The sequence below is a fragment of the Aethalodelphis obliquidens genome, unplaced genomic scaffold (assembly GCF_003676395.1).
Source record: "Aethalodelphis obliquidens isolate GAN/ISIS:26980383/991018 unplaced genomic scaffold, ASM367639v1 scaffold63, whole genome shotgun sequence".
Classification (NCBI taxonomy): domain Eukaryota; kingdom Metazoa; phylum Chordata; class Mammalia; order Artiodactyla; family Delphinidae; genus Aethalodelphis; species Aethalodelphis obliquidens.
Window position 1 is genome coordinate 2,699,220 of NW_020838007.1, and position 20,117 is coordinate 2,719,336.

The 20,117-nt window shown below is 41.5% G+C and overlaps 1 protein-coding gene across 18 annotated transcripts in view; it reads left to right on the top strand.

The window, feature by feature from the left end:
• Positions 1-53: 53 nt before the first annotated feature.
• Positions 54-20,117, top strand: part of MIMS1 (mitochondrial inner membrane scaffold 1) — a 58,690-nt gene continuing 38,626 nt past the window's right edge. For 15 of the 18 annotated variants that reach the window (XM_027088414.1, XM_027088417.1, XM_027088402.1 and 12 more), the window contains exon 1: positions 54-208. The gene's annotated coding sequence lies outside the window, so the exon portion shown is untranslated. Of the gene's footprint in view, positions 209-18,174; positions 18,209-20,117 lie in introns of those variants that run through there. The other 3 variants (XM_027088418.1, XM_027088407.1, XM_027088410.1) reach the window with 3 other exon arrangements.

Genomic DNA, 20,117 nt, shown 5'->3' on the forward strand with positions numbered 1-20,117 from the left:
CGTGCTGAGGGCGCCGGCAAGAGCGGTGCGAGCCAGTGGTTGGTGGGGCCGGTGTGTTGGGCGGGCAGGCCGGAGGCCGGGTCGCCTGAGCACGCGGCTTTCGGCGCCCTGACCCACGCTCGGCTGGTGGCTCTGCGGAGGGACACGGCGGGGGCTCCAAGCGGCCGCACGGCGGGGAGCGGCGGCGGCGGCGGCCTCAGGTCCTGAGGTATCCTGGGTCGAGGCCTCTGGGGGCAGGGCCGGGCAGTCGGCGGGGCCTCCTCAACGTGGTACGCGGCGGTGAGCGCCCCCGGGGCGGACAGAGGTCACCCCGCCCTTCGCTGTGCGCCGGTGTCCTGCAAACCCTGTCTGTGGGGCGGTTTTCCAGCCTCCGCTCTGCCATCTTCACCCTTTGCTCTGCCTTTACTTGGACGCCGGCCGGGAGGGGCCTGAGAGCCCCCGCGCTCGGACTTGATTCGGAAACGCGCGGCGCCCTACTTCTCCCCGGGGACCGCGTGTCGCTCCCTACCGCCGCATTCGGGAGGTTCAGCTAGACTTCTCTCGAGAGGGCCGTTCTCATCTGTCAGACTCTGAAGGAAGGGGCAGCCCACACCTGTTTAGGAGAAACGCCTTCCTGGTAGTATCTGTGTTTTCTGGATTTTGGTATGGGATGGTTGGGGAGTCAACACGCTTTGTTCGTCCTTTCCCTTAAATATCTACTGGAGAGTCGCAGGTACCTGCTTGCCACCCCAGACTGGGGTCAAAACTGTGCCTGTGGACCTAAAATTGTTGATGCTTTGTGCCTCAGCACCTCCCACCTGAAGGGTGTAAAACGGGATCAGAAATACGTTTTCCATTATTCTTCATGAAAATTGATCCGTTTAAAAGCAGCTTTGGAAATAGGTTCACTAGCCTGCATACTTGTCAGTAGACGCAGTTATATTAGCCACTAGACTTCGCCTGGGGGAAAGCAACATTCGCAGCATGTACTTTACAATCGAGTCAAAATTCTAAATTGTGGGCACTAACCTTTCTGAGGTTGTTGACCGCTTATAAACTTTGGACCAAGAATGAAGTCTGTTTTTAATGAATGAGGATGAACCATCCATTTCAGATGACTGTACTTGTATTTTTTTTTTATTATGTGCAGTGAACTAAGTTGAGAATTAACCAGTTCATTATTTTTTTTTCGAGGTTGATTTTTTTTTTTTACCATAGTGATGCATGCACCTTTGATACTTACCGCCCTCATAACACAAGTAAGATTACTTGAGTATGTGTCTGTAAATACTCTTTATGCATACAAAATAGCCAGTGATCCATCCTTCCAAGAAAGTTTAAGCATCAAACCTAAAAATTCAGCTAAATGTATCCTTACTTATTTCTCTAAACATAAATTAGTGGCCTGCCACAGCTGACGTGTAGAAAATCACTATGACGAAATGTCTCTTCCTCAGTGTGATTTAGTAGTACTTGTTACTTTTCACAGCGTATTGGGAAAATATATTTTTCCACATGGCATATTTTTACTTTTCTCTTTGTTGTTTATTTTTATAGTAGGTTGTTTTGCTCTCCACCTGAGTTCATCATTATTGACAACTGCAAAGGTCATCCTAGAGATTGAATGTGTTATTGCGTATTCATGCATTTAGAACTGGCTAATTACATATCCATATATGCTGGTTCCAATGCTAAAGTTTCTTATGATAGTTGCTGTTGTAATTTTATGGAAAAGGAATCTAATTTTGACTTTTTAAGAAATTTTCTCATTAGATTAAAAGCCTCCTAACTATATGTTTATACAAACTCTACCGTGAATTGATGTTGTGAATGAGATATATAGAGATCACATTTTGTAGTTTTTATTAAAGTTAACTAGAAGTCAAGTAGATTCAGTTGAGAGTATTTCTGAACCAGGTTCGTTTTGCCCAACTCCCAGCAAGCCAAACACTGAGATGCTCAGGTTCGCAGCAAAGAGAGGGTTTATTCACAAGGCAAGCAAGTGAGGAGACAGGAAAACTAGTCCATCTATCCTAAAGCGAAGGGCTCTGGGTATTTATGGGATAAAGAATAAAGAAGTAGGGCTGTCTGAGGTGGGAGTGTGGGGAAAGGTGATTGGAAAAGGGTGTAAGGCAGGTTACAGGTGAAATGGATTTAATGATTACCCACTGGTTTCAAGAATAGAGGATGAACTCTTGAAGGTAGTAGTGATCGAGAGAGTAAATGGGCTAGATAAGATATTTTAAAAGTTACCATTGGTGTTATGTTTCCCACCATTGCCTGAGTAATAAATGGTTTTCTGGAAGTTGAATTAAAATAATAATAGCTGATAGTTTAGTACCTTCTGTGTGCCAAATTAAGTGCTTTATACATTTGAAGTCATTTAACTCTTACATTTTCAGTGGGATAGTTGTTATGATTATTTTTGTTTTATAGGTGAGGGGTAAGTAACTTGTCCAACGTCATGCAACTGGGAAGTAGTGGTGGGCTAGGTTTTGGATCCAGGCGGCCTGACTCCAGAAATCAGACTCTATGCTAATGATGAAACAGTGCCAGTTTAAGGCCAGACTCAGAACTGGAAGTTGACTGAAACATAGTAGATTTTCAGAAAATGTTTTGATACTTCTTAATGCTTGGGTTATTATGTTCAGAGAGAAAATAGCTGGATAAGGATGTTGTCTTGCTAGCGTATGAACTCTAGCAAGACAGGGATCATCATTTTGTTCAGTGGTTTAACCCAGGTGCCTTGAGCAGTGCCTGGCACATAGTGGGGTGGTAATGGATGAATGAATAGCCTAGAGAGGTTTTTAAAAATCCCATTTTTTTTTTTGAAAGGACATGCAGGATTTATTTCAGCCTATTTATAAGATTTCTTTATGTGCTGTTTTGATTATTTGGTCCATTATTCACCCAGACTGGTTTGGATTTCTCCTGGTTTGTATTGGGTTGGCCAAAAAGTTCATTTGGGTTTTTCCATAAGATGTTATACTTTTGTCAGTGAGAGAAAATGAAGTAGTAATTTGTAAGTTTTCTGGTCAGACTAAAGGCAAGCAACAGTTTCAATAGATACCATCCCTTAAAGTGAGAGCACTCAGAGGTGGGTAATTTTAAGGTGTCATTTCTGTTGTGGAGTTGAAGATCACATTTTTGAAACATAAAAATTGTTTTTAAAATGTAGATACAATGTTATAGCTTCCTAGGAATGATAGTGTTCTTGGAGGTAGGAAAGAGAGGTGGTTGTAGAAGCTGTGTTTCTCCAAATAGTTTTGGAAGAACTGTTCATTCCTTCAGTCCGCTCAGTCGAAGTGTCCCTACTGAAATTTTATTGCCTTTTTTGAACACATAAGATATTATTGTTTAAAAGGTTTTTCCTGTAATAGAAAGTAAAGATTTGCTTGAGAAATCTGTAAGTTTATATGTGTGATGATTAGTTTTATATGTTAACTAGACATGGCTATAGTACCTATTAAGTGATACTGTGATGGTATTTTGAAAATGTGTCAACATCTAATCAATTGACTTTAAGGAGATTACCCTCCATAATACGGGTGGGCCTCATTCAATCAATTGAAAACCTAAATTTCAAACTGAGGTGCCTCAAGAAGAAAAAAATTCCAAGGCTGTGGCATCAATTCTTTTTTTTAAAAATTTATTTATTTAATTTATTTATTTTTCGCTGTGTTGGGTGTTCATTGCTGCATGCGGGCTTTCTCTAGTTGCGGCGAGCTGGGGCTACTCTTCGTTGTGGTGCACGGCTTCTTACTGTGGTGGCTTCTCTTGTTGTGGAGCATGGGCTCTAGGCGCACGGGCTTCAGTAGTTGTAGCATGCAGGCTCAGTAGGTGTGGCTCGTGGGCTCTAGAGCACAGGCTCAGTAGTTGTGGTGCACGGGCTTAGTTGCTCCGCGGCGTGTGGGATCTTCCCGGACCAGGGATGGAACCCGTGTCCCCTGCACTGGCAGGCGGATTCTCAACCACTGCATGTGGCGTCAACTCTTGTATGAGTTTCCAGCCTGCAAATCCACTCTACACATTTCAGATGTGTAGCCCTCACAATTGTGTGAGCCAGTTCCTTAAAATAAATATATCTATTTAAATAAACAATCTAATAATAGATTCCCAATAGGTAGATATAGATATATGTATATGTTTTTTCCTGTTGGTTCTGTATCTCTGGAGAACCCTGTCTGATTCAGATTTTGGTACTGAGAGTGGTTCTAGAGGAACAGAATCTTAAGGATGAATTTTGTGGATTGGTTATGGCATTCCTGAAATTGGTTCTCTAATGTGATTAGATTTAAAGGCACCCTTGACTATTTTCAGTGGTAAAGAAGGCAGGCACTGTAGCCCACGATGTGATATGACAATAGAGATATGCAAAATACCACCATTGGATACTACTACTCAGATACTTAATGAAAGACCAGGTTCTGGGTGATCATGTATTTGAAGATTTAAAACATTTTTCCCAGATGATGAACAAGTGTAATGAGACTGACTGGTTGCTCTGTTTTCGGAGAAAGGGGGGTAGGAGGTGGAGAGTGATGAGCTCAGGTCTTGAAATTCCCAGCTCAAGCTCTGTATAAATGACCAGAAAGTTTCTATGTCTGCCCTTCTCACATAGATGCAGAGCTGAGATTGCTGAAAACCAAACTCTTATCCTGCAGAGTGGCTGGATTACAATGCAAAATGAATTCCCATTCTAACAGGGTGTCTGCTGTTAAAATGAGAGCATTGACTGGGGAAGGTTGAGATCCTCAAATTTGGAATGGAGTATTGAACCCCTAAGTTTTCATTAGTCTTCTCTGGCGGTAGAAGCAGTCTTTCCACTCCTGTTTGAGGAAGTTAACCTGTAATGACCTTCCCTGAAGGCTAGACATTGCTGATTGATTCTCCTCAAGAACTACCTCTACCACACTTCTTTGCTTCTAGACCTATAACTAGATTCCCACCCTAACAAGCCCTCAAGGGTCAGCTACAAAGTGTGACCTGAGGGGGTGTGCCATACTCTTAAAAAATGGCAGGAATGTTTATTTGTTTATACACATGGAAATCTGGGGGATATGTTTAGGAATGGATATTAAGGATGTGGGATAATGGTGGAAGGAACATAAAGTTGGGCCGGGCTAAATTTACTGATATAGGCCCACTAAGCAGAGATTCTTGATTCACTTTTATAGCTTGAGGGGTGAGAAAGGGCTCTCAACAGTTTGATTGGTTGGCTGAAGCATGGACCAAAAGGTGACCCACGCTAAATGAAGTTGAAATGCCAGACCTGCCTTGGTACACTAAAGAGGAAGGGGTCCAAAGGCTTAGGGACACTGGACTGGTAGAGTGGATTTAACACATAAGAGCAGCTCACCCCCTCTGGGGGAGTCCAGAAGAGAAACTTTTCACCATGACTGGGAGAATTAAATTTGTGAGGGGAGCCCCAGCATCCATGAAGAGCTCTATGATTGCTCTTCTCTGTGGGTCAGAAATTACAGTGACTTTGCTGCCACTAAACTGGGGATCCTTAAATGAAGTGAAGGTAATTGGAAATTGGGCAGATACTATAGAGAGACATATTTTCTTAATTGCATATGTACATGCTGAAGGAAAGAAGCCAGAGGAGAGGGCAGTTGGAGTACAGGAAAAAAAATAGCAGTAGAAAAATACAAGGAAAACTTGGTTGAGCAGAATTCTTGGAAGACACAGGAAGAGTTTAGATCTAGAACACAGATGGAGGAATGGGCTTTGAATGGAGGGCTAGTTCATTTTCTGAGGAGGCAGTTAACTAACCCTGAGGTGGGTTTGGATGCAGGTAACTGGAAGGGAGAAGGCTGAAGTTGAGAAAATTCATCCCCTAATAATTTTGGTTCATTTTTAAGGGGAAGTGAAGGATAGCTTTATCTAATTATTCATTTAACAAATATTAGGTGCCTCCTATGTGCCAGCCAACCTTTGTTGTTGGCACCTGAGATGCAGTAGTGAACAAAACAGGGGAAAAAAAATTCTGTCCTTGTCAGTCCTTAAATGGACTTAAATGATAATAATAAGTGAATAATAATTATCCTAAAACAATAATAAATAAGTGAATCATGTAGGGTGTTAGACAATAAGTGCTATGGAAAAAGAAACAAATAGAGCAAGATAAGCAATATTGGGATGACAGGGCTGGAAGAGAAAGGATTGGGAGCAGTGACCCCATGGAGCGGGTACCATTTGAACAAAGACTTGTAGGAAGTGAAGGAGTTAGTCATGCAGATATCTGGAGAAAGACTCTTCCAAGCAGAGGCAACAGTTAATGCAGAGTTCTTAAAGCAGGGGCCTTTTTAGCATGTTCGAAGAGCTGTAGGGGGGCTAGTGTGGCTGGAGCAGAGTGAGCAAGGCACAGACTGAGAGTAGGTGATGTATTCAGTGAGGGAAAGGTAGAAGGTTGTGTAAGGCAGGGGTCCCCAACTCCCTGGCCTCGGACCATTACCGGTCCACGGCCTGTTAGGAACTGGGCCACACAGCAGGAGGTGAGCAGCGGTGCAGAGCTTCATCTGCCGCTCCCCATCGCTCGCATTACCACCTGCACCTATCCCCATCCCCGATGCCCCTCCCCCAGTCCATGGAAAAATTGTCTTCCACGAAACGGGTCCCTGGTGCCAAAAGGGTTGGGGACTGCTGGTGTAAGGCATTGTAGGCAGTTGTAAGGACTTACCTTGGGAGAAATTGGGGAGCTTTAAACAGAGGAGAGACATGATCTGATGTATACTTTATATTTTGCCATCTGAAAGTGAAGTATGAGGCTTGAAGAGATTGGGAAAAGTGAGGAATGGTGGAGGAAGCTCATCTGATCAGAAACCATCATCGGTTGTCACAGCATTCAGAGCCTTTCTGAGATAGAATGATGTACCATCAATGTATGCTGGTACTAATTTACTCAGTTATGTGGCTTTTGTTAGTGCTTAGCTATGATTGTGGGATATAGTTGTGGGAAAAACAGATGGTTGGACTGGCTCTGGATTAGATTTTGTGGTCTGGTGTTGCAGAAGGACAAAGTAGTGATTCAAGTAATGCACTGTAGAATCCAGGCTGGATAAAGACTTAAGAGTGAAACCAGGAGGAGCTGTTGGATTTGAAGGAAAAGGAGGGTAAAGTGGGACAAGGTCCTGGAACTAGAGTCCAGAGAGAGTAAAGGAGTGGAAGCTGGAAGAAGAAGAGGCTGAAGAGAGTGGGATAGTATAGTTTGAGGATTTCAGTTGTGGGTCAGTAACAGATTATTTCAGTGACAAAGGTATGACCAGTGGAGTGTATTGCTAGAGAGGCTGGGATTTTGCATGGGTCAAACAAATGGAATAATGGCAGAAGTTTAGATGAAGGAAGACTATGAGCTTGGTTTGACCAGGTCAGTAGATGAGACGACGAAGAAAGAAAGCTAGAATTAATTATTGATCCAGCATATTAAGTGCTAGATACTATACTTTATCTCATTTAATCATATAAATGCAATATGATAAAAGTGTATTTAACTCCATTTTAGGAATAAGGAAAAGAGCTAAGTAAAGTAATTCCAGAAAAGGTCGGAACTAGTCTTTCTGACTGTAAAGCTTGCATTCTTCCCATTGCAATGGGATAACACCTGCCACAGCCCAAAAGGGAAGTGGGTGGAAGTCTGGAACCACGTGGATTCTGGACCAGTGTTACCATAACAAATCACCCTGACTTGCCTTGTTGAACTTAGAGCCTCTGAAAAGAGATAAAAAAAGAGAAACATTTTGTGTAAATTAAGATATTTGTGTAGTAATTTTGGAAAATTTGATTTTCTTTACAAGCTGGGGAAATCAATGAGTCATTAATGAAATTCCTTGGGAATTCACTAGGGGGCATAATTTAACCTTTTCTGAAGATTAGAAATTTAACAATGGCTTCATCATTGCCACAGCTTTAGTGGCTCAATTTTGGTAATAGAAAGCTTAAAAGCAGAATAGATGGAAGAAGATGGATTATATAATAGAAATTAAGTTGAAGCCATCCAGTGCCTTACGGAGCAGGAAAGTAACAGCCCAGAAAGTGCTGCAAATAAATTTGCATCCTGTTACTTTTTCTAAACAGCAAACTCAATTTGATTTGAAACAGCAGTCAAGGTGTGATTAAGAGAGAGATCAAAATGAATAAATTAGAATGTTAATCTGTTGAAAGGAGAAAATTCGAATTTCCTCCTGTTTGATGGTAATTGAGGACTTTGTATAAGTAGAGGCAGTTCTTTCCTTCATTTATCCTTTTTATTATGTTTCAACCTGATGAGTTCTACGTTTATCCTGTTCTCATACCTGTACTTCAAGTTAAAGTTATACTGTGTATCAGTTGTATTGGGTAAGGCCACAGTGTACTGTCTTTAAAGAAATTAATGAATGGACTATTTTAGCGAAGTTTAGGTTTATAGAAACATGGCGCAGAGATAGTACAGAGAATTCCCCCCTTATCCACCCCACCCACCCACACACTGTTTCCCCTATTATTGACATCTTGTATTAGTGTGGTACGTTTTCTAGAATTGATGAACAATATCAATACATTATTAACTAAAGTTCATAGTTCACATTAGGGCTCACTCTTTGTGTTGTATATTTATTTTTGTGGGTTTTAGCAATTGCATAATGACATTTATCCACCATTACAGTATCATACAGAATGTTTCACTCCCCTAAAAATGTCCTGTGCTCCTTCTATTCATCCCTTCCCTCCCCCACCCTGGAAACCACTGATCTTTTTACCACTGATCTCTATAGTTTCACCTCTTCCAGAATGTCACACCTCTTCCAGAATGTTGGAATCATACAGTATATCAGTTTGTTTATCCACTCATCTATTCAGGGACTTCTTGGTTATGTCCAGTTTTTGGCAATTATGAATTAAGCTGCTGTAAACATTTGTGTGCAGGTTTTTGTGTGGATGTAAATTTTCAGCTCATTTTGGTTAAGTACCTAGGAGTGCTATTGCTGACTCATTGTAAGCCTACGTTTAGCTTATACGAAACTGCCAAACTGTCTTCCAAAGTGACTGTACCATTTTGCATTCCCACCAGCAATGAATGACCGTTGCTGTTGTTCCACAACTTCCGCAGCATTTGTTGTCAGTGTTTTGGATATTAGTCATTCTAATAGATGTGTAGTGGTATCTTGTTTTAATTTGCAATTCTCTAGAGACATGCTGATGAGCGTGAACATCTTTTTTTCAATTGAGATATAATTGATATGTAACATTGTGTTAGTTTCAGCTGTATAACATAATGATTCAGATATTTGTATATATTGCAAAATGATCACCACAGTCTAGTTAATATCCATCATCTCACATAGTTACAGAATTTTTTTCTTGTGATAAGAACTTTTAAGATCTACTTTCCTAGTAACTTTCAAATATACAATGCAATATTAATTATAGTCACCATGCTGTGCGTTGCATCCTCATGACTACTTACGTATTTTATAACTGGAAGCTTGTACCTTTTGAACACCTTCATCCATTTCACCAGGCCTTCTTCCCTCACCCCCCTGCCCTCCCCAGCAACCACCACTCCATTCTCTGTATGTACAAATTTGAGTTTGGGTCTTTGTTGTTGTTTTTAAGATTCCACATATAAGTGAGATCATACAATATTTTTCTTTTCCTTTCTGACTTACTTTGTTTAACATAAAGCCCTCAAGGTTTATCTATGTTGTTGCAAATGGGAAGATTTCCTTTTTTTTTTTTAAATTGAGGTATAGTTGATGTAGTGTGTAAGTTTTAGGTGTACAACATAGTGATTCACAATTTTTAAGGTTATATTCCATTTATAGTTATAAAATATTTGCTATATTCCCTGTGTTGTACAGGATATCCTTGTAGTTTATTTTATCCATTGTAGTTTGTACCTCTTAATCCTCTACCTCTATTTTTCCCCTCCTCCCTTCCCTCTCCTAACTAGTAACTACTAGTTTGTTCTCTGTGTTTCTTTTTTGTCATATTCACTAGTTTGTTCTTTTTAGATTCCACATATAAGTGATACCATACAGTATTTGTCTTTCTGTGACTTATTTCACTTAACCTGATATCCTGCAAGTCCATCCATGTTGTTGCATATGAAAAAATTTTGTTTTTTTATGGCTGAGTAGTATTCCATTTATATATACCACATCTTCTTTATCCATTCATCTGTTGATAGACATTTAGGTTGCTTCCATATCTTAGCAATTGTAAATAATGCTGCAGTGAATGTTGGGGTGCATGTATCTTTTTGAATTTTTTCAATATTTTTCATGTTTTCATTTTTTCAGATATATACTTAGGAGTGGAATTGCTGGGTCATATGGTAGTTCAATTTTAGTTCTTTTGAGAAACCTCCTATACTGTTTTCCACATTGGCTGCACCAATTTACATTTCCATCAGCAGCGTACAAGGGTTCCCTTTTCTCCATATCCTCGCCAACCTTTGTGCATTTCTCTGATGATTAACAGTGTTGAGCATCTTTTCATGTGCCTGTTGGCCATCTGTATGTCTTTGGAAAAATGTCTATTCAGGTCTTGTGCCCATTTTGTAATTGGGTTGTGGTAGTTTTTGTTGTTGTTTGATACTGAGTTTTATGAGCTATTTATATATTTTGGATATAACTCCTTATGGGTCACATCATTTGCAAATATTTTCTCCCATTCAGGAGGTTGTCTTGTTCATTTTACCGATGGTTTCCTTCGCTGTGCAAAAGCTTTAAGTTTAATTAGGTCCCATTTGTTTATTTTGCTTTTATTTCCTGTGCTTTAGGAGATGGGGCCAAAAAAATAATGCTGCAATTTATGTCAAAGAGTGTTCTGCCTGTGTTTTCCTCTAAGAGTTTTATACTATCTGGTCTTACATTTGGGTATTTAATGCATTTTGAGTTTATTTTTGTATATGATGTTAGAGAATGTTCTAATTTTTTTACATGTAGCTGTCCAGTTTTCCAGCACCACTTACTAAAGAGACTCCTTTTTCCATTGTATATTCTTGCCTTCTTTGTTGTAGATTAATTCACCATAAGTGCAGGGGTTTATTTCTGGGCTCTCTATTTTGTTCCACTGATCTATGTGTCTCTTTTTGTGCCAGTACCATACTGATTGATTATTGTAGTCTGAAGTCAGGGACTGATTCCTCCAGCTCTGTTCTTTCTCAAGATTGTTTTGGCTATTTGGGGGTCTTTTGTGTTTCCATACAAATATTGAAATTATTTTTTCTATTTCTGTGAAAAATGCCCTTGGTATTTTGATAGAGATTGCATTGAATCTGAAGATCGCCTTGGGTAGTATGGTCATTTTAAAAATATTTTTCCAATCTATGAACATGGTATATCTTTCCATTTGTTTGTGTCATCTTCAGTTTCTTTCATCAGTGTTCAAGTACAGGTCTTTTACCTCCTTAGGTATGTTCTCATCCCCTTTCTCTCTGTCTTCTCCTTCTGGGACCCCAATAATGTGAATATTAGTCCACTTGATGTTGTCCCAGAGGTCTCTTAAACTGCTCTCATTTCTTTTCATTGTTTTTTTCTATTTCCTGTTCAGAACAGTGATTTCCACTAATCTGTCTTCCAGCTCGCTGATCTATGCCTCTGTATCACTAATTACACTGTTGATTCCTTCTAGCGTATTTTTCATTTCAGTTATTGTATTCTTCATTTCTGTTTGGTTGTTCTTTATATTTTCTAATTCTTTTTTAAAGCTTCTAACTTATCTCTCTGTGCATCCATTCTTCTCCTGAGTTATTTGATCATCTTTATGATAACTGTCCTAACTTTTTTTTTTTCATTTTAACATCTTTATTGGAGTATAATTGCTTTACAATGGTATGTTAGTTTCAGCTTCACAACAAAATGAATCAGTTATATATATACATATGTTCCCATATCTCTTCCCGCTTGCGTCTCCCTCCCTCCCACCCTCCCTATCCCACCCCTCCAGGCAGTCACAAAGCACCAAGCTGATCTCCCTGTGCTATGCGGCTGCTTCCCACTAGCTATCTGCCTTACGTTTGGTAGTGTATATATGTCCATGCCTCTCTCTCGCTTTGTCACCGTTTACCCTTCCCCCTCCCCATAGCCTCAAGTCCATTCTCTAGTAAGTCTGTGTCTTTATTCCTGTTTCACCCCTAGGTTTTCATGACTTTTTTTTTTCTTAAATTCCATATATATGTGTTAGCATACAGTATTTGTCTCTCTCTTTCTGACTTACTTCACTCTGTATGACAGACTCTAGGTCTATCCACCTCATTACAAATAGCTCAATTTCGTTTCTCTTTATGGCTGAGTAATATTCCATTGTATATATGTGCCACATCTTCTTTATCCATTCATCCGATGATGGACACTTAGGTTGTTTCCATCTCTGGGCTATTGTAAATAGAGCTGCAATGAACATTTTGGTACATGACTCTTTTTGAATTATGGTTTTCTCAGGGTATATGCCCAGTAGTGGGATTGCTGGGTCATATGGTAGTTCTATTTGTAGTTTTTTAAGGAACCTCCATACTGTTCTCCACAGTGGCTGTATCAATTTACATTCCCACCAACAGTGTAAGAGGGTTCCCTTTTCTCCACACCCTCTCCAGCATTTATTGTTTCTAGACTTTTTGATGATGGCCATTCTGACTGGTGTGAGATGATATCTCATTGTAGTTTTGATTTGCATTTCTCTAATGATTAGTGATGTTGAGCATTCTTTCATGTGTTTGTTGGCAATCTGTATATCTTCTTTGGAGAAATGTCTATTTAGGTCTTCTGCCCATTTTTGGATTGGGTTGTTTGTTGTTTTTGTTATTAAGCTGCATGAGCTGCTTATAAATTTTGGAAATTAATCCTTTGTCAGTTGCTTCATTTGCAAATATTTTCTCCCATTCTGAGGGTTGTCCTTTGGTCTTCTTTATGGTTTCCTTTGCTGCGCAAAAGCTTTGAAGTTTCATTAGGTCCCATTTGTTTACTTTTGTTTTTATTTCCATTTCTCTAGGAGGTGGGTCAAAAAGGACCTTGCTGTGATTTATGTCATAGAGTGTCCTGCCTATGTTTTCCTCTAAGAGTTTGATAGTTTCTGGCCTTACATTTAGGTCTTTAATCCATTTTGAGCTTATTTTTGTGTATGGTGTTAGGGAGTGATCTAATCTCATACTTTTACATGTAGCTGTCCAGTTTTCCCAGCACCACTTATTGAAGAGGCTGTCCTTTCTCCACTGTACATTCCTGCCTCCTTTATCAAAGATAAGGTGACCATAAGTGCGTGGGGTTATCTCTGGGCTTTCTATCCTGTTCCATTGATATATATTTCTGTTTTTGTGCCAGTACCATACTGTCTTGATTACTGTAGCTTTGTAGTATAGTCTGAAGTCAGGGAGCCTGATTCCTCCAGCTCCGTTTTTCGTTCTCAAGATTGCTTTGGCTATTCGGGGTCTTTTGTGTTTCCGTACAAATTGTGCAATTTTTTGTTCTAGTTCTGTGAAAAATGCCAGTGGTAGTTTGATAGGGATTGCATTGAATCTGTAGATTGCTTTCGGTAGTAGAGTCATTTTCACAATGTTGATTCTTCCAATCCAAGAACATGGTATATCTCTCCATCTATTTGTATCATCTTTAATTTCTTTCATCAGTGTCTTATAATTTTCTGCGTACAGGTCTTTTGTCTCCTTAGGTAGGTTTATTCCTAGATATTTTATTCTTTTTGTTGCAGTGGTAAATGGGAGTGTTTTCTTGATTTCACTTTCAGATTTTTCATCCTTAGTGTATAGGAATGCCAGAGATTTCTGTGCATTAATTTTGTATCCTGCAACTTTACCAAATTCATTGATTAGCTCTAGTAGTTTTCTGGTAGCATCTTTAGGATTCTCTATGTATAGTATCATGTCATCTGCAAATAGTGACAGCTTTACTTCTTCTTTTCCGATTTGGATTCCTCTTATTTCCTTTTCTTCTCTGATTGCTGTGGCTAAAACTTCCAAAACTATGTTGAATAAGAGTGGTGAGAATGGGCAACCTTGTCTTGTTCCTGATCTTAGTGGAAATGCTTTCAGTTTTTCACCATTGAGGATGATGTTGGCTGTGGGTTTGTCATATATGGCCTTTATTATGTTGAGGAACGTTCCCTCTATGCCTACTTTCTGCAGGGTTTTTATCATAAATGGGTGTTGAATTTTGTCAAAAGCTTTCTCTGCATCTATTGAGATGATCATATGGTTTTTCTCCTTCAGTTTGTTAATATGGTGTATCACGTTGATTGATTTGCGTATATTGAAGAATCCTTGCATTCCTGGAATAAACCCCAGTTGATCATGGTGCATGATCCTTTTAATGTGCTGTTGGATTCTGTTTGCTAGTATTTTGTTGAGGATTTTTGCATCTCTGTTCATCAGTGATATTGGCCTGTAGTTTTCTTTGTGACATCTTTGTCTGGTTTTGGTGTCAGGGTGATGGTGGCCTTGTAGAATGAGTTGGGGAGTGTTCCTCCCTCTGCTATATTTTGGAAGAGTTTGAGAAGGATAGGTGATAGCTCTTCTCTAAATGTTTGATAGAATTCGCCTGTGAAACCATCTGGTCCTGGGCTTTTGCTTGTTGGAAGATTTTTAATCACAGCTTCAATTTCAGTGCTTGTGATTGGTCTGTTCATATTTTCTATTTCTTCCTGATTCAGTCTTGGCAGGTTGTGCCTTTCTAAGAATTTGTCCATTTCTTCCAGGTTGTCCATTTTATTGGCATAGAGTTGCTTGTAGTAATCTCTCATGATCTTTTGTATTTCTGCAGTGTCAGTTGTTATTTTTCCTTTTTCATTTCTAATTCTATTGATTTGAGTCTTCTCCCTTTTTTTCTTGATGAGTCTGGCTAATGGTTTATCAATTTTGTTTATCCTTTCAAAGAACCAGCTTTTAGTTTTATTGATCTTTGCTATTGTTTCCTTCATTTCTTTTTCATTTATTTCTGATCTGATTTTTATGATTTCTTTCCTTCTGCTAACTTTGGGGGTTTTTTTGTTCTTCTTTCTCTAATTGCTTTAGGTGCAAGGTTAGGTTTTTTATTCGAGATGTTTCCTGTTTCTTAAGGTAGGATTGTATTGCTATAAACTTCCCTCTTAGAACTGCTTTTGCTGCATCCCATAGATTTTGAGTCGTCGTGTCTCCATTGTCATTTGTTTCTAGGTATTTTTTGATTTCCTCTTTGATTTCTTCAGTGATCACTTCGTTATTAAGTAGTGTATTGTTTAGCCTCCATGTGTTTGTATTTTTTACAGATCTTTTCCTGTAATTGATATCTAGTCTCATAGCGTTGTGGTCGGAAAAGATACTTGATACAATTTGAATTTTCTTAAATTTACCAAGGCTTGATTTGTGACCCAAGATATGATCTGTCCTGGAGAATGTTCCATGAGCACTTGAGAAAAATGTGTATTCTGTTGTTTTTGGATGGAATGTCCTATAAATATCAATTAAGTCCATCTCGTTTAATGTATCATTTAAAGCTTGTGTTTCCTTATTTATTTTCATTTTGGATGATCTGTCCATTGGTGAAAGTGGGGTGTTAAAGTCTCCTACTATGAATGTGTTACTGTTGATTTCCCCTTTTATGGCTGTCAGTATTTGCCTTATGTATTGAGGTGCTCCTATGTTGGGTGCATAAATATTTACAATTGTTATATCTTCTTCTTGGATCGATCCCTTGATCATTATGTAGTGTCCTTCTTTGTCTCTTCTAATAGTCTTTGTTTTAAAGTCTATTTTGTCTGATATGAGAATTGCTACTCCAGTTTTCTTTTGGTTTCCATTTGCATGAAATACCTTTTTCCATCCCCTTACTTTCAGTCTGTATGTGTCTCTAGGTCTGAAGTGGGTCTCTTGTAGACAGCAAATATATGCGTCTTGTTTTTGTACCATTCAGCCAATCTGTGTCTTTTGATGGGAGCATTTAGTCCATTTACATTTAAGGTAATTATCGATATGTGTGTTCCCATTCCCATTTTCTTAACTGTTTTGGGTTCGTTATTGTAGGTCTTTTCCTTCTTTTGTGTTTCTTGCCTAGAGAAGTTCCTTTAGCAGTTGTTGTAGAGCTGGTTTGGTGGTGCTGAACTCTCTCAGCTTTTGCTTGTCTGTAAAGGTTTTAATTTCTCCATCAAATCTGAATGAGATCCTTGCTGGGTAGAGTAATCTTGGTTGCAGGTTTTTCTCCTTCATCACTTTAAATATGTCCTGCCACTCCCTTCTGGCTTGCAGAGTTTCTGCTGAAAGATCAGCTGTTAACCTTATGGGGATTCCCTTGTGTGTTATTTGTTGTTTTTCCCTTGCTGCTTTTGATATGTTTTCTTTGTATTTAATTTTTGACAGTTTGATTAATATGTGTCTTGGCGTATTTCTCCTTGGATTTATCCTGTATGGGACTCTCTGTGCTTCCTGGACTTGATTAACTATTTCCTTTCCCATATTAGGGAAGTTTTCAACTATAATCTCTTCAAATATTTTCTCAGTCCCTTTCTTTTTCTCTTCTTCTTCTGGAACCCCTATAATTCGAATGTTGGTGCGTTTAATGTTGTCCCAGAGGTCTCTGAGACTGTCCTCAGTTCTTTTCATTCTTTTTTCTTTATTCTGCTCTGCAGTAGTTATTTCCACTATTTTATCTTCCAGGTCACTTATCCGTTCTTCTGCCTCAGTTATTCTGCTATTGATCCCATCTAGAGTATTTTTCATTTCATTTATTGTGTTGTTCATCATTGCTTGTTTCATCTTTAGTTCTTCTAGGTCCTTGTTAACTGATTCTTGCATTTTGTCTATTCTGTTTCCAAGATTTTGGATCATCTTTACTATCATTATTCTGAATTCTTTTTCAGGTAGACTGCCTATTTCCTCTTCATTTGTTAGGTCTGGTGGGTTTTTATCTTGCTCCTTCATCTGCTGTGTGTTTTTCTGTCTTTTCATTTTGCTTATCTTACTGTGTTTGGGGTCTCCTTTTTGCAGGCTGAAGGTTCGTAGTTCCTGTTGTTTTTTGTGTCTGTCCCCAGTGGCTAAGGTTGGTTCAGTGGGTTGTGTAGGCTTCCTGGTGGAGGGTACTAGTGCCTGTGTTCTGGTGGATGAGGCTGGATCTTGTCTCTCTGGTGGGCAGGTTCACGTCTCGTGGTGTGTTTTGGGGTGTCTGTAGACTTACTATGATTTTGGGCAGCCTCTCTGCTAATGGGTGGGGTTGTGTTCCTGTCTTGCTAGTTGTTTGGCATAGGATGTCCAGCACTGTAGCTTGCTGGTCGTTGAGTGAAGCTGGGTGCTGGCGTTGAGATGGAGATCTCTGGGAGATTTTCGCCGTTTGATATTATGTGCAGCTGGGAGGCCTCTTGTGGACCAGTGTCCTGAAGTTGGCTCTCCCACCTCAGAGGCACAGCACTAACTCCTGGCTGTAGCACCAAGAGCTTTTCATCCACACCGCTCCTTAATTTGGGATGATTCGTTGTCTATTCATGTATTCCACAGATGCAGGGTACATCAAGTTGATTGTGGAGCTTTAATCCGCTGCTTCTGAGGCTGCTGGGAGAGATTTCCCTTTCTCTTCTTTGTTCTCACAGCTCCCAGGGGCTCAGCTTTGGATTTGGCCCCGCCTGTGCGTGTAGGTTGCCGGAGGGCGTCTGTTCTTTGCTCAGACAGGACGGGGTTAAAGGAGCCCACTGATTCGGACGGTCTGGCTCACTCAGGCGGGGGGTGGGGTGGGGTAGGGAGGGTCTCGGAGTGCGGGGCGGGCCTGCGGCGGCGGCAGAGGCCGGCATGACGTTGCTAGCCTGAGGCGTGCCGTGCGTTCTCCCGGGGGAGTTGTCCCTGGATTCCGGGACCCTGGCAGTGGCGGGCTGCAACAGGCTCCCCGGAAGGGGGTGTGGATAGTGACCTGTGTTCGCACACAGGCTTCTTGGTGGCGGCAGCAGCGGCCTTAGCGTCTCATGTCTGTCTCTGGGCTCCGCACTTTTAGCCGCGGCTCGCGCCCGTCTCTGGACCTCTCTTAAGCAGCGTTCTTAATCCCCTCTCCTCGTGCACCAGGAAACAAAGAGGGAAGAAAAAGTCTCTTGCCTCTTCCGGCAGGTCCAGACTTTTCCCCAGACTCCCTCCCGGCTAGCCGCGGTGCACTAATGCCCTGCAGCCTGTGTTCACGCTGCCAACCTCAGTCCTCTCCCGCTGCTCCCACAGAAGCCGGAGCCTCAGCTCCCAGCCCCGCCCGCCCCGTCCGGCGAGCAGACAAGCCTCTGGTGAGTGCCGGTGAGTGCCGGTCGGCCCCGATCCTCTGCGCTGGAATCTCTCCGCTTTGCCCTCCGCACCCCTGTTGCTGTGCTCTCCTCCGCGGCTCCGAAGCTCCCCCACTCCGTCACCCGCAGTCTCCGCCAACGAAGCTCCCCCGAAGCTCCCCCACTCCGCCACCTGCAGTCTCCGCCCGCGAAGGGGCTTCCTAGTGTGTGGACACATTTCCTCCTTCACAGCTCCCTCCCGCTGGTGCAGGACCCGTCCCTATCCTTTTGTCTCTGTTTATTTTTTTCTTTTGCCATAACCAGGTACGTGGGGGGTTCCTTGCCTTTTGGGAGGTCTGAGGTCTTCTGCCAGCGTTCAGTAGGTGCTCGGTAGGAGTTGTTCCACACGTAGATGTATTTCTGGTGTATCTGTGGGGAGGAAGGTGATCTCTGAGTCTTACTCTTCCGCCATCTTCCCGGAAGTCTGTCTGTCCTAACTCTTTATCAAGTAGTTACCTGTCTCCACTTTTAGTTCTTCTTCTGGGGTTTTATCTTGTTCCTTCATTTGGTATGTGTTCCTCTCTTGCCTCATTTTGCCTAAGTTGCTGTTTTTGTTGTAACATAACTGATAAGTTAGTTACATTCCTGACCTTGGAGAAGTGGCCTTTTGTAGGAGTCATCCAATGTGTCCCAGCAGTGCACTTCCCTTTCATCACCCTAGCTTTCTAGGGCTTCCCCCTATGAGGGCTGCATGGGTCCTTCTGTTGTAGTGGGCTATGTGGGCAGTCTGGTAGGCTTGGTTGGCCCCTGGTCTGGTTGGTTGCCAGGCCCTGCCTTGTGTGGAGGCTGCTGGCCACTGGTTGGCAGGACCAGGTCACAAGGTGGCTGACGGCAGAACCCAGGGGGCCCTGGGGCAAGGGCTGGCTCACTGGTGAGCGGAGTCAGGGTCCAGGAGACTCTGGGGCTGCTGCTCACCCACTAGTGGGTGAAGGTAGGTCCTGGGGTTAGTGCCAGCCTATTGGCAGACAGAGCCAGGTCCTGGAATCTGGTTGCAGGGCCCAGGGGTCTCAGAGCTAGTGTCAGATAGCTGGTGGATGGGGCTGGTTCCTGACACGGTTGGGTATGGGGTCTGGGGTGTCGCAAAGCTTGTGTTGTCCTGCTAGTGGGCAGGCCCCAAGAAAATTCCGATATCGGTTCAATTTTCCTTGGAGTTTCTTATCTAGCCTGTGGAGCTCAGGAGCTTCAGTAGGAATAAGTGCCTATGTTGTGACTGGTGGGAAACTGGCAATTAGGCAAAGTAGGACCAACATTCACAGAGATTTTGTTTTCGCTGTTAGGGCTTCTGTGGCTGTGCCCTGTGAGCTGCAGGAGGTGGGGGCAAACCAGAGGCTCCATTCCTCTCACTCCTGCTTTAATCTGAGCAACTTTGCTTCTAGCTATTTCCTTTGTTGGACTTCCAAATAAGAATTTGTTTGACAAAAGAGTTACTTTGAATTCACATAATAGACAACCAGGTTCTGCTATTGAAATTTGTTGCTTCAACTCTAACTTTTTAGTCATTGTTTTTTTATTTCTTATGTAAGAACAGAGTATAAATTAGTTAATTTTTGCAGCTATTGTATTTCTAGTGCTGCTTGAATGTTTTAGGCTTCCAGGTGTGAGGAACAGAAACATGCTCATATAACCTTGAGCAGTATGGGTATGGTAAGGATATAGAGGGAGGAAAGGAGTCTCATAAACTAACTCATTTGGCCTTATGGAACTGCAATTTCAGGATATAGTGGCCCTAGAATCCCAACAGCACTCTAATATTTGTGCTTTCTCACTGGCATTTGTTTCCAGTCCATCTACCCTCCCCTTCATTCCTTTAACTCAGCTCCCCTCTCCCTTTCCCCATCCCTCTCCCTCTCCCTCTCCCTCTCCCTCTCCCTCTCCCTCTCCCT